The sequence below is a fragment of the Prionailurus viverrinus genome, chromosome B3, assembly GCF_022837055.1.
Source record: "Prionailurus viverrinus isolate Anna chromosome B3, UM_Priviv_1.0, whole genome shotgun sequence".
In the NCBI taxonomy this organism is placed as follows: Eukaryota; Metazoa; Chordata; class Mammalia; order Carnivora; family Felidae; genus Prionailurus; species Prionailurus viverrinus.
This window is the reverse complement of record NC_062566.1, coordinates 24048006-24061976: the sequence shown is the minus strand read 5'-3', so window position 1 is coordinate 24061976 and position 13971 is coordinate 24048006. Positions and strand designations below refer to the sequence as shown.

At 40.3% G+C, this 13971-nt stretch overlaps 1 pseudogene; it reads left to right on the top strand.

Annotated features, from left to right (window-relative positions):
• Nucleotides 1–12719: 12719 nt before the first annotated feature.
• LOC125168027 (splicing factor, proline- and glutamine-rich-like) overlaps nt 12720–13971 on the top strand; it is a 127517-nt pseudogene continuing 126265 nt past the window's right edge.

Genomic DNA, 13971 nt, shown 5'->3' with positions numbered 1-13971 from the left:
GGCGGCGGGCGGCGGGTAGCTCTTCGGACGCAAATCGGCCCACTTACCTTCATCTTCGCTGCTCTAACCCCAGTCCTAGCCCCACTTCGCTACCCTGGGTTCCTGCCAGGGCCTTTTTTCTCTCTTCCTTTCCTGCCTTGAGTTTTTGTCCTGTTTCCCAAGTTTAGGGAAACCCTCCACCTCCCATAGAGGCAGGGCTGGCCTATTTTCAGTAAAGTCTTAGCTCAAATGTCATTTCTGAGAGGGCCTCCCTGACCGCCCAATCTAAAATAGCCACCCAGTCACTATGTCACATCATCCTATGTTATTTTTTTTCCTCTCAGCACCTATCACCATCTGATATTTTTCTTGTTTGTTCATTGCCTCTGCCCAAGGTGAATGTCTTACTCAGGGTAGTATCCCCAGGATCTAGAACAAAACCTTTCGTAGACACCCAGTGTTACTGAATGAATGCTCCTATCTGGAATGCCCAGCACTTAATACAATCGGTGGCACATTCTAGATGGATGAAGGACTGTATGGCAGTCTAAAGGAATACAGTATAATTGGGCAGGCAATAGTATGTTTAGTAATACGTACTAGAAGCAGTATCCATCCCATAAGTGTGCAACCTATGTAGTTGTACAGGGCTGCTAGCTTAAAAGGAGCTTGTGCTTGGTTTAATGCTCTGCTGTAGCCCTTTTGAAGTCCTTAATAACTTTTCAACAAGGGGTTCTGCATTTTCCTTTTACACCTGTCTTGACTGGAGGTGTCTAACTTTCTCTGCTGTCTGAATGTTTCCTGCTTTGTGATCTACAAGTGGTTCCTGGTCTACTGGTCCCTTAGATGATATAATACAGAACAACAAAGGGAGATATTAGGTCCACTGAATGAGGAATATTTTTAAAGTTTTTCTTTTCATTTACTTCTGAAATATTGTATCATATTATAGTGCTTCTTAATTTTCAGGGAGTCACAGACCCTCCAGAGAATTTAATAAAAGTTATCCATTTTCCTGGGAAAAGATCTCTGCATATAAAGTGTTGTATCTATGGGGATTCATGGTCCTGACACTAGAGATACCATTATGAATTGGGACCAAGAGGAGAAGGGGTTCCAGTCCTGAGGTGTGAGGCAGAAATAACTAGAATACTGTATTGGCACTAGTACTGGGTTAAACACTGGAGTGGTTTGCTGCTTGCTTTTTCCCAGTACTCTTGGGACCCTAATGGGCATGGTAGTCATGAACAAGGAATTCAGACAAAGGGGAACAACCTGTTCAGAACCTAACGACTCTGAGAAATAAAATGCTCTAAACAAGTTATTTAATCTATCTAAGCTTTATTTTGTTATCTCTAAATTGTTATAAGTAGCTTTATACATGAAAATGCTTTTACTAGTTATATTTCAGATATAAACCTATAAATATCAACTTCACAAGCATTTTTTTAACATCTGCTCTGTGCCAAGCCATAAAGGGCTAGACAGAATAGAATCTGAATTCAGGACGCTTAAAGTCTAGCTTTGGAAACAAAACACTGTTTCCAGATGCTTTAGGCTGCAGATAACAGAAAACTGTGACTTACAATTGCTTGGACAATAAGGAAATGTATTACTTCACATAATGGGAAGTTCAGAGTCAGGGCAGGCTCCAGGATTGGTGATTAGATCTTCAATGATATGAATAGACCAGATTCTCTCCATCTTCTTTGTCAGGATGAGAGCAAGGAGGCTGTAGAGCAGTTCTTGTGGGTTGCACCTAGACATGACAATATCCAGAGTCAGAAAAGACTGTTTCTTCCATGTCTCCTTCTAAGACATGGGGACCTTTGCAAGATTCTGCCCAGCTGTCTTCCCTTGTGTGTCATTGGCAAGAAATGTGTCACATGCCCATCCCTAAACCAATCACAGGTAAATGGATAGGACCATTATCATTCAGTGGACTTCCAATCATCTGGGATGGAATGGATGTTGAGACAACCACAATGTTTACTAGACTCACAAATAAAGATAACATCAGACCACAACTGATAAGTTCAAACTACTGAACTAGCACCCAACAAGGAAGAAATTATTTCCAGAAATTACTTGATAAAAGATGATCATGTTCAGAGAATATCCAAGAGCCCAGTTGATTATACAGTATAATCCAAGAAGATAAATTTGAGATGTTATCTGACACCTGATTTCAGGAGCCCTGAAATACCATGCTAGGGACTACACTTTCATTTGGTGAGAGTCATCACTGTTAAGATTAACCTGACATTAATGTGTACAAAATAGATTTCAGTGGGTTTAAAACTGTGAAGTAGCCATGAAGAAGAAGCAGGAAACCCAGAATCTAGATCTGACCTGCCATTAACTCAATAGAGTAAGTCACATTCAGCTCTGAGTTTCTTCAGCTCAAATAATAGTCTTTCAGATTGGTCCAAATCAATAGAGAGAAACAATGAAGTAGGAGATGTAACAGTGGGAGTAGAAAGGACTACACCGATTCTAGGGATAATTCTGAGATAGAACTGCTAGATGTTAGAGTTGATACAGAGAGAGAGAGAGAGAGAGAGGTGTCTTATTTAAAGTAACATTGACATTTCTAGAGCAGGTGGCTGGGAGGGAGTGATGTTATTGATACAGCCAGAAAAAAGATGAATTTGAGGTGATAATGGGACCTCAGAGAATTTGTATTATAGGCCTTGAGTTTATAAGGGAAGTCAGCTCAAGACACATTAATTGTAGATCAGCCACACAGAATGATAGTAGAAGCCTGAGTGTGGGTATGATCGTTGAGTCACAGGGGAGGGAAGACAACTTAGGGCATTGAAGGGACCCTGAGTCATTGAAGAAGTCAATGTGTGTCAGATTATCTGTGGAAAGGACAAAAAAGACAAGGACCAAGAAAAATCCAAGGGCTTTAGGGATTAGGAGGTCTATGGTGTTTTAGAGAAACATTACAATAGAATGGACATGGGATAGAAGCAAAGACACTGTATGTAGACTATGACTTTGAAAGGTTTCAGAGTAATGAGAAAGATGAATGGTCATTTGCAGTAGCAAAGCAAAGGGAAACTTTGTTCTGTTTTTATTATAATATAGACAGAGGTAGATTTATTGTGAATCTTAACCTTCAGGACCCCTCACACTTGCACGAGTCCCTTCTAAATACAGCTGAAGGGACTGTACAACCTTGAACACCACAGGTTTGAATTCACAGTTCCATTTACATGCAGATTTTTTTTCTGATAAATACAGTCTAGTATTGTAAATGTATTTTCTCTCCCTTATGATTTTCTTAGCAACATTTTCTTTTTTCTGTCCTTATTGTAAGAATACAATATATAATACATATAAATACAAATTATGTGTTAATTGACTTTATGTTATTGGTAAGGCTTTTGGTCAATAGTAGGCTATTAGTAGTTATGTTTTGGGAAGTCAAAAGCTGCATGCAAACTTTTGACTGTGTGGTGGATCAGGACCTCTAACTCCTAAATTGTTCAAGGGTCAGTTGTAAATATTGACTTTTGTTCCCAAGTTGGTATTTGTAATTTTGTGTTCTTTTTCTTGAAGAGGGCTCCCAAGATTGAATAAGCTTCAGGCCCTACAAAACCTGGATCTGCCCCTAAAAAGAGAGTCATTTATAGGCAATGAAAACTGAAGATACCAGAGGGGAGATAGGGCACAGAACTAGGTCCTAGAAGAGGAGGAAAAGGACAGGATAAGGAGTTACTCATGGAAAGGAATCCCTTCCAACTCCATGGAGGGTGAGGGTGAGGATGGGGGAAAGAATGGGAGGAAGACAAAGAAATGTTGAGTTGGAATGGAGGGTTGTTGAGAAACCTCAAACTGAATGACCTTGATTTCAACAAGGCAAGGTGGAAGATGGGCAAGACAAAGACAGAAACCTGAGGACAAGGGAGTACTGACAAAAATTTGTTGAGAACTCTGACCCTGGAATTCTACCTGGACATGCATGATGGACCATGGGAATAAGATGGGGTCAGAGTGGAACTCCCCAGAAAGTTCAGTACAAAAGAAGGAGTGGGAGAAATCACAACTTGTATTAAAGAATTTTGAATTTCAAGGATGTGAATGGGGAATAATTTTCAGCAATGGCATATTTCGTGCTATTCTGTCCCAACATATCCTCTAGGGCTGCTCTCAAATGACATTTCTTTTTTTCAAGCCTTCTCTAGTCCCCTAAATTAAATTTAATCTCACTTTTTCTCCAATTTCCTGGTACCTGGTCTATGCCAGCACTTACTATTTGGGTTTCACCTTGTGTATGACTAGCTGATTTCATCTTTGCTGGATTATAAACTTGTCTAATCATCTTTTCATATCTGCAACACATAGTACAATCCCTGGGACATAGAAAATTTCCAATAAGTGATCACTGAGTAGACACAACCTACTAGAAGTGAAAGCCATGTAATGTCTTCAGTTAGAGACTGCAAGTAAGTGAGAGAAGTGATCTAGTTTCACTGAAATCTCAGAGAAGCTGTGAAGACCTCTCCCTGTCTGAAGTGTGCACACATCAGCATGTAGCCACATATGCCCAGACAACCACGGAGCTCCCCACGAGGCACAGGAAATGGGGCCCATCCCTGCTGAAATGAACAGTGACTCATTATTCTGCTGCAGCCAACTTAGAAATTGTTCTAAGCTAAAATTTTCACAGGTTTGGACCCTGGCTTATATTAAAATTACCTCTGATTTTAACTTAAATACCAACACCCATCATTTCCCTCTTGCCTGAATTGTAAGGGGCTTTCAGACGAAGGTGCAAAAACGTTGAGATTGTATGAATTTTAAATATATATATGTGTATGAATATTATTCTGGGGAAAAGGTCTAAAGTAGCACTGTCCAACAGACCTTTCCTCAATGATGGAAATGTTCTATACTTGTGCTATCCAACACAGTACCCACTAGCCATGTGTGGCCACTGAGCACTTGAAAAGTGGTTAATAACCGAGGAACTGGATTTTAATTTTATTTAATTGTAATTAATTTAAATTTAAATAGCCCTATGTGGTTAATGGCTACCATATTGGACAGCACAGTGCAAAATAACTATAATAATACCTATAGCTCAGTATAGCTCTTTTAAAGGCATGTCATTCTAGGGCACCTGGGTGGCTCAGCCACCTGATCATGGCTCAGGTCACAATCTCACAGTTTGTGGGTTTAAGCTCCATGTTGGGTTCTGTGCTGACAGCTCAGAGCCTAGAGCCTGCTTCAGATTCTGTGTCTTCCTCTCTGCCCCTCCCCTACTTGTGCTCTATCTTTGCCTGTCTCTCAGGCAAATAAGAAATGTGAAAAAATAAATTAATTAATTAATTAAAAGAAAAAACATGTCATCCTTACTCCTTGAGAAGAGTAACCATTTGTTACTAAGTATTATATCATCAGTGCCTATACAGACTTAGTGCCTAATGTTAACGTTTGTTGAATGAATAACTGAAAGACCAAATTTCATATTTTTTCTGAACTTAGTTTCTACATTTCTTTTTTTTGAAGAATTTTAAAAAATGCTTATTTATTTTGAGAGAGAGAGACAGAGCGTGAGTAGGGGAGGGGCAGAGAGAGAGAGAGGGAGACACAGAATCTGAAGCAGGCTCCAGGTTCTGAGCTGTCAGCACAGAGCCCGATGTGGGGCTTGAACCCACGAACTGCAAGATCATGACCTGAGCTGAAGTCGGGTGCTTAACCAACTGAGCCACCCAGGTGCCCCAGATTTTACATTTCTAAAATAAAAATGATGTACACTTGGATTTATACTATCTCAAAACAAATAAGTATCTAGTAAGCAAATATCCACTCATTTAACAAATATCTATTGAGCACCTACCATGCACCGAGTAACTAGGACACTATCATTATACCCCCAAATAACTGAATTTCGGAAAAGGAAAGTAATTTGTCCAAGATCATGCAGCAATTAACTGACAAAATCAGAATTTGAAGTCAGCTCTGTCTAGCTGTTTCCACTACACTTTTCTTCTATTATAAATTATAAATATGAATGTAAATATTTTAGATAAATATAAAATAACAAATAACTTAGCATTGAGAGGGCAGGGTGGCAAACTACAGTGGATTGAAATACAGATCTCCTGTTAGGAAGATGCTTCATTCTACAGGTAGATTCTTGACTGCTGAGTGAGAGATGCCAGCTTCTTCAGGAAGATCACCTGGGTTATTGAGAAGGGGTAGAGACTCCTCCAAAGAGGATGATTAACACAGTGGGAGGTCCTCTTGACCCCACTGAAACTAACCAAGGGAGGCAGAAAGGAAATCAACCTGGGGTTTACCATGGTAAATATCTGGAAACTTTGAATATTTTCTCCCCTCTGTCATTAGCATATGAAAGCTTCAAATAGAAAGATTTCTGCCTCTTGTCTTCCACAGGCACATTCTTATAAAATGTTCTTTTGGAATATTTAAGGCTAATGGGTGAGAACACTTTTCTAGATGTAGGCATAATATACTTTTGACCCAGTAATTTCAAATCTAAGCATTTATCCTAAAGAACTAATTATGCATGTACATCAACATTTAGTTACCGAAAGTGAAGCAATGTCACTAAAAACATCAAACATCGATAAGGCAATTAGGGAAATCTAAACATTAAATATTTGATGATACAATGGTATTATTGTTTAATTTTTAGGTGACAATAGCATTATTATTACTGTCTTGTTTTTAAAATGAGAGTATCTTTTAGAACAATTTATTGGTGAAATAAAAAACAAAGATTTGAATAAAATATTTATTCCAGCTCTTTTTATAATAATAAAAGACAAGAAAGGACCAAATGTCTTAGAACTGGATACGCCGTAGGTTTGGTATATCCACACAATTGAATAACGCGCAGCCATGCAGTCATTAAAATGAAGTTGTATATGGATCTGGAAGAATACACCAAAGTGTTAACAATGGTCATTTCTTGGTGGTGGCTTTTCAAGCAATTTCAATTTTCTTTTTGTTTATTTATATTTTCTTAAATATTTTTATTGAACATATTATTTATGTAATAAAATAATTTTAAACTGATTTATAGACATTTAAGGTAGAGAGAGGTCAGAGAAGGATTTTGCAAAGAAATATTAAAGGGCCAGTGAATATGTGGCTGCTGGGTTTTTTTCCTCTCCCTTCCTCCCTCCCTCCCTTCATCCCTTCATCCCTTCATCCCTTCCTCCCTGTCTTCCTTTCTTCCTTCCTCCCTTCCTCCCTCTCTCCCTTCCTCCATTCCTTACTTCCTCCCTTCCTCCTTTCCTCCCTTTTTTTTTTTTTGCCATTGTTTTCAATCACAAAGACACCTGGCATAGAGGCAGCTCAGAAGCTGACACAAACCTGAGGCCCCAGGACAAACAACAAATTCAATTTGAGTTTTATCCTTCTTTGGATGAATTCCTCCTCTCTAGGCCAAGACGAGTGAAAGCTTTTTGTGCCTTGAGTTTAGGTGATGGGTCTTACAGAGGCCTTTCCTCCTCCAGCTTGCTTGTTGTCAGGTCTTCTATTAAGCCTTTCATCCTTTCCACAGAGCAACTGCTGGGAGAACCGAGACCTCCCCTGCCCACAATCCAGTGCTTCAAGCTGGTGCTATTTCCAGGAGGAACTTATGGAAACAGGGACATGATTCTGTGTTTGGGGTTTGCCGTAATCAATTACACTAGGGCTTGAAATAGCCAAAATGCCTGGAATTGATAGTTGTCTTCTTGGTTACAATTAGGTGTCATCTTGCAAGAGGAAAAGTTAAATAGCAACAAACACAGTCTTTCAAGACCTGATGGGCCAAGGAGAAGAGGCCCCAGCTCACTCAGGTCAGGTATATTTTTAACATTTACAAACATGTTCCTCCTACTAAAAGCCTTGGGCTCCACATAGAGATGATGAAAAGGCAACCTGGGAGGAGATTCAGTGTTTGTGGTAGAAAATGAGAGGAGTGGTCAGATCTGAGAACCAGTTCTGGCTTCTCTGCTCACACTCACACATGGAACATGTGGCCAGTCACACCCCCTGAGTCTGGGTTTCTGTGTGTTTGACAAGATTCACAGTTTTGTTATTCAAACACTTGGTTTTAGCTATGTGCAGGACAGTTTGCTAACTCTAAAGGGAATAAAGTGTCAAGGAACTTTTAGGCCTGAAGGTAGTGCAAATATGAAAATGGCAAAAGCCCAGACAGTGTGAGAATAAGATGGTAAGTAGTGCTTTTTTTGGTGGGGGAAGAGGAGGGAATGGGAGGGAGGGGTAAGGCAGGGAGACAGGGAGAAATATTTTGTCTTGATTGAGGAACTTGTTTCCTACTTATGATTTTTTATTACGATTATTTTTTTGTTTATTTTTGAGAGAGACACAGAGTGCGATCAGGGGAGGGGCAAAGAGAGAAGGAGACACACAGTCTGAAGCAGGCTCCAGGCTCTGAGCTGTCAGCACAAAGCCCGACGTGGGGCTGGAACTCATGAACCACAAGATCATGACCTGAACTGAAGTCAGCTGCTCACCCCACCCAGGCGCCCCTGTTTCCTACTTTTAAAATATAACAGTTAAAGGGACGTTTGGGTGGCTCAATTGGTTAAGTGTCCAATTCTTGATTTGGGCCCAGGTCATGATTTCACAGTCTGCGGGTTCAAGTCCCACATCGGACTCCACACTGACTGCACAGAGCCTGCTTAGGGTTCTCTCTCTCCCCCTCTCTCTCTGCCCCTCCCCCACTTGCACTCTCACTCTCTCTCAAAAATAAAGATTAATTTAAAAAAATAAATAAATGTAACAGTTATGTTACATAGTTTCCCTCTGGATTTCCAGGAAGTCTAGAGCTAGTCTTAGTTTGGGTTCTCCCAGAAGTAAATTCTGGGGCAAAGATTCCAGTGCAAGCATGGGGTGCCTGGGTGGCTCAGTCAGTTAAGCATCAAACTCTTGATTTCTGCTGAGGTCATGATCCCAGGGTCGTGGGATCGTGTCCCGTGTTGAGCTGCACGTCAAGACCCAAGTCGAGCCCTGAGTGGCTCTGCACTGAGCGTGAAGCCTGCTAAATATTCTCTTTATCTCTCTCTCCCTCTCCCCTACTTGCAATCTCTCTCTCTCTCTAAAATAATTTTTAAAAGGATAGAAATAAATTTTCTAGTTTAAACATTGTATTTTGGTGTCTCTTTGTTATATTGGCTTATCCTGTACACTCCCTCCTTCTTAGGACGTTTTATATTTCCTTTTTAGCCTTATTTTATCACTTCTATTGGAGTATGTCATTTAGTATGATTCCTTATGTCTTTTCTGGAAAGAGTTAAGTAATTAAAAAAAAATAATAAAAAGCAACCAAACCCTGTTTTTGACATTTGCCATATTCATTGCTGCAATCATGCTTTAAATCATCTCTCTGTATTTGGGAAGGTTATGTCAAATGTAAATACAGTTAGATATTAGTTAAACAGATTTTATTCAGTAACAACTGACAATAGGGGGAAATTCTGAGCTCCCTTCCTATTTGTGCAGAGGTAACAGGGCATTTTAAAGGGAGAATGAAGGAGTAGAGAGAGGAAGAGAGCAAGGGACTCGTGAAAAATTACGAAGGGTTGTTTAGCATAAATGCAATTAGACCAGCTGTGTTAGGTGGCCATTATGGAAGTTAGGATTCTGTCCTTCCACACAGACTGGGAGACAGAAGCCTTATCCCTCCTGATGATGACGTTTTACAGGAATGGCTTTCAGGTCCTTGAGAAAGACACTCCTGAATTGTAGGAGATACATAAGCATCTTGAAGGGACAGAGGAAAAAGTCTTTTAAATAAATAAATTTTGTAGGAAAGGAGATCAGAGACCTTCAAGTGTTGACTAGTATAGACAGTAAATTTCTTTGACAGCCCTGAGATTTTCCAGACAGGAACTCAAAAGGGGCATAACCATAGACTGCTAGAAGTCATGTGAAATTTTGGTCAGGTCTCTTAGTGCAAGGGTTTGAATGGAATGCCCATGCTGAGTGTTTCTATAGTTCTCAGTTCTCATATTATGAATCCCACCTCTTCAATACAAGAGTCAGAACTCATATCTCTTGCAGCAAGGGTGCAGACATTTGATCACATTTCTACTACACTCTTGGATGGATAAATGAGCAACATGAGGAGGAGGCTCGCCTTAGGGAAAATGATATCAGATAAGCACAGTGAGGAATATATTATTTGGGGGCAGCAAGCCTATTATCTTTGAGGGTATGTGGCAAGACTGGGTCTGAGAGTATATAGATACTGCAAATGGAATTGTTTGCTGCCCCTAGGACCAACTGCCACCACCAGGATGAAGGACTGCCACTGGGATGATGCTGACAGGAACAGAAAGGAAAAACAAGAAAAGAACAAATCTCTTTTCCTCTCTTCAGCCTTTTGTTCTGCTTCAAGCAAACCCTACTGCCCTTAGGCAAAGAGAAATATAGTCTGTAGCACAACCCAAGCAGAGTATAGAAAGGCTCGAAACAGAGTATAGTAGGCTCGAAACTGAGACAACAGACTGATAACCAGCACAGATCTTAAAAATAAAGTTATATGTTCTTAGATGTATATTTCTTGCAATGGAACAAACTCTTTTGTTCTTTCATTTGTCTCTTTTCTTTTTGGCCTATTCTTTCTTCCTCAATGATCTCTTCCATGACTTCAGTTATGATCTCTATGACTTACCCCTAAATTTCTATTTCTAAGGCAGATTTTTCTGCGTGGTAGTTTTGTATGTCCAACTGACTTCTCTGTATCTTCTCCCCTTTGTCTCAGGCTCCTAAAATGTAGAATGTCCAAACTCTTGATCCATCCCTGGAGTCCACTCCTCCTGTAGTATTCCCTAGTTCCATAAAAGGGCTGACACATGAGAGTTATTCTTGATATTTCCCCTTTTCCTTATTTTCCACATTCATTTAGTACCAAATGCTTTGGCCCTACCTTCTCAGTATCTTTTGATGTCTTCTTTACTTTTCTCTACATCCACTATGCTTGCCCTGGTCCAAGCCACCATCTTCTCTCCCCTGAGCTGTTGTAATAGTCTTCTAAGTAGTTTCCTGGATCTACTTTTGATCCCTACCAGTGCAGTCTTAGTGATCTCTTACAAAAGATCATAAACTCTTCTATGTTTAAAACCCTTTCCTGGTTTCCCATTATCCTCAGATTAAAGTCTAGAATTCTCACCATGGCTTACAAGGCCCTGAAGGGTCAGACTCTGCCTACCTTCCCAAACCATTTTACTCCCCTCTCTCTATTTATATACTAGGAAATGGGTCCACTTTCAGTTATTTCAAAGCTCCATCTCTGTACTGCCTTAGGACTTTTGTACTTTCTGCCTAGATTTCTCTTCCCATATCCTGGGCCCTTCACCTCACTATCTTCTACTCATTCTTCAAGTGTCAGCTTAAATATCACTTCTCAAGAAAGAGAAGCCAAGAGCTAACCACTATCGCTGCCACCTACACTAAGGCCTGCACTTATAAGCTTCAATGGCACCCTCTAATTCTTCTTAGCATTCATTACCTTATAATAATGATTTATATATAATAGATATTATAAAGTATATAATATATAAAGATTATAAGAATTATATAATGATTAATATATTAATGTAAATGATTTTTTAATATGTCTTCTCATTACACTTAAGCTCCACGAGAAGAATATCTGTCTTGTTCACTGCATATAGCCACATATCACTGTGCTGGGCGCAGTAGTATCGGTTGATGATGAAATGGATGAGCAAATGATAAGAATGCTACTTTAGGGGCTCCTGGGTGGCGCAGTTGGTTAAGCGTCTGACTTCAGCCAGGTCACGATCTCACGGTCCATGAGTTCGAGCCCCGTGTTGGGCTCTGGGCTGATGGCTCGGAGCCTGGAGCCTGTTTCCGATTCTGTGTCTCCCTCTCTCTCTGCCCCTCCCCCGTTCATGCTCTGTCTCTCTCTGTCCCAAAAATAAACATTGAAAAAAAAAAAAGAATGCTACTTTGAGAAGCAGCATAGCATAACAGAAATCACACTGGACTAACAGCCATAAAACCTGGGTTTTGAATCTGGTTTCATTATTTCCTGGGTAATCTTTAGCAATAATAAATTTCATTGAGCTTCAGGGTCTTTAAAACAAAGAGATAATGTTCTCTGAGATTTCTTTCGTTTCTAAATACTGTGAGTCTTACTTTCTAGTGATGACCTTGGTAGCCACGTAAAAGAATGTCTTTTTGTTGACTCCAACTCTGAAAGGATAGAGAAATACCTTTTTTCCCAGTCTTACCCATCACTTTTCCTAGGACCTCCAAATTTCACCACTTTTGGTTTGATTACAGGGTAAATATCCCTATCATCACCACCAACCAGCAGCAGACTGCTGTTTGCGAGATTAAAAAATAAGAGGAGTGGGGCACGTGAGTGGCTCAGTTGGTTAAACATCCGACTTTGGCTCAGGTCATGATCTTGCGGTTGGTGGGTGCGAGCCCTGCATCAGGCTCTGTGCTGACAGCTCAGAGCCTGGAGCCTGTTTCAGATTCTGTCTCCCTCTCTCTGCCCCTCCCCTGCTCACACTCTGTCTCTCAAAAATGAATAAACATTAAAAAAATAAACATTTAAAAAATAAGAGGAGAGGTTAAGATGTGTCAAGCAAGCTCCTAGCCAAGACAGGATACTGGTTCCCCTGAAATAACTTTCCTTCTCCCGCTTGAGAATTATGGAGTCAGTTTAATGCAAATCTTGAACTCTTCCCATACACCTAGCTCCCACCAACATGTCCATGAGGGAAAGTCTGGGCAAGTGGGAGCAAGGAATGGTGCTGAAGGAAGAAGTGAGTTCAAACTTTCAACTCATTTTCAAGGGGCTCTGGGATAGGTTCGGGCTCAGTTGCATGTGGGTATGTCAGACATTCTGGGAATTCATATCAAACAAAATCACTTCTCTGCAACAGGAAGGGCTGAATCACAAGACACTGAGTTGTCCAGTTTTTCTATCCTGCTCCTTGAGCCATTCCTTCTCTGCTTCCCAATCCACCCCAGAGATCAGTGCACCCTCTCTGTGAGTGGTACCCAGCTCTAGCCATAAAGAGATCATTCTTAATACCACCCCTACCCCAATCCCTGGAGTTAGTTTTAATCACAAAATATGCAGTTTGATGTAAAGGCTTCTCAGGGCAGCACAGTTATATCTAGAAGCATTTGACCTGAGAGATACTGAGAGTATCTCTCTCACTGCAAATGGAATTGTTTGCTGCCCCTGGGACCAACTGCCACCACCAAGATGAAGGACTGTTCCATTGATTATAATACTACCTATTTGAATTATGCCAGCAAGTGTTCTCCTCCCACATTGAGGAAGCTAAGGAGGAAATTTGTGAAAAGGATCACTCTGCCAACAAAAACATCATATTTCCACAAAATCTGAGCTGTAACAAGCTTCCTTAGAGAATCAGGCTTAATTGGTCACGTTTCTAAGATGGAGTGATCTGCCAGCTTATTGGAGGGTAGGCCAGCTGCATTAAGATTTTGTTTTGATCCTAGAACACTGGCAGCAACATCTCTGACATAGGCCACAGCAAATTTTTTGTAAAGCTGTCTCCTGAGGTAAGGGAAATAAAAGCAAAAGTGAACCATTGGAACCTCAAGATAAAAAGCTTCTGCACAACAAAGGAAACAATCAACAAAACTAAAAGGCAACTGATAGAATTAATATCCAAAATCTATAAGGGACTTATCAAACTCAACACCCAAAGAACAAATAATTCAGTGAAGAAACGGGCAAAAGCCATGAATAGACACTTTTCCAAAGAAGACATCCAGATGGCCAAACGACACATGAAAATATGCTCAACATCACTCATCATCAGAGAAATACAAATCAAAACCACAATACCATCTCACACCTGTCATAATGGTTAAAACTAACAACCCAGGAAACAACAGATGTTGGCAAGGATGCAGAGAAAGAGGAACACTGGCACTGTTGGTGGGAATGCAAACTGGTGCAACCACTCTGGAAAATAGTAT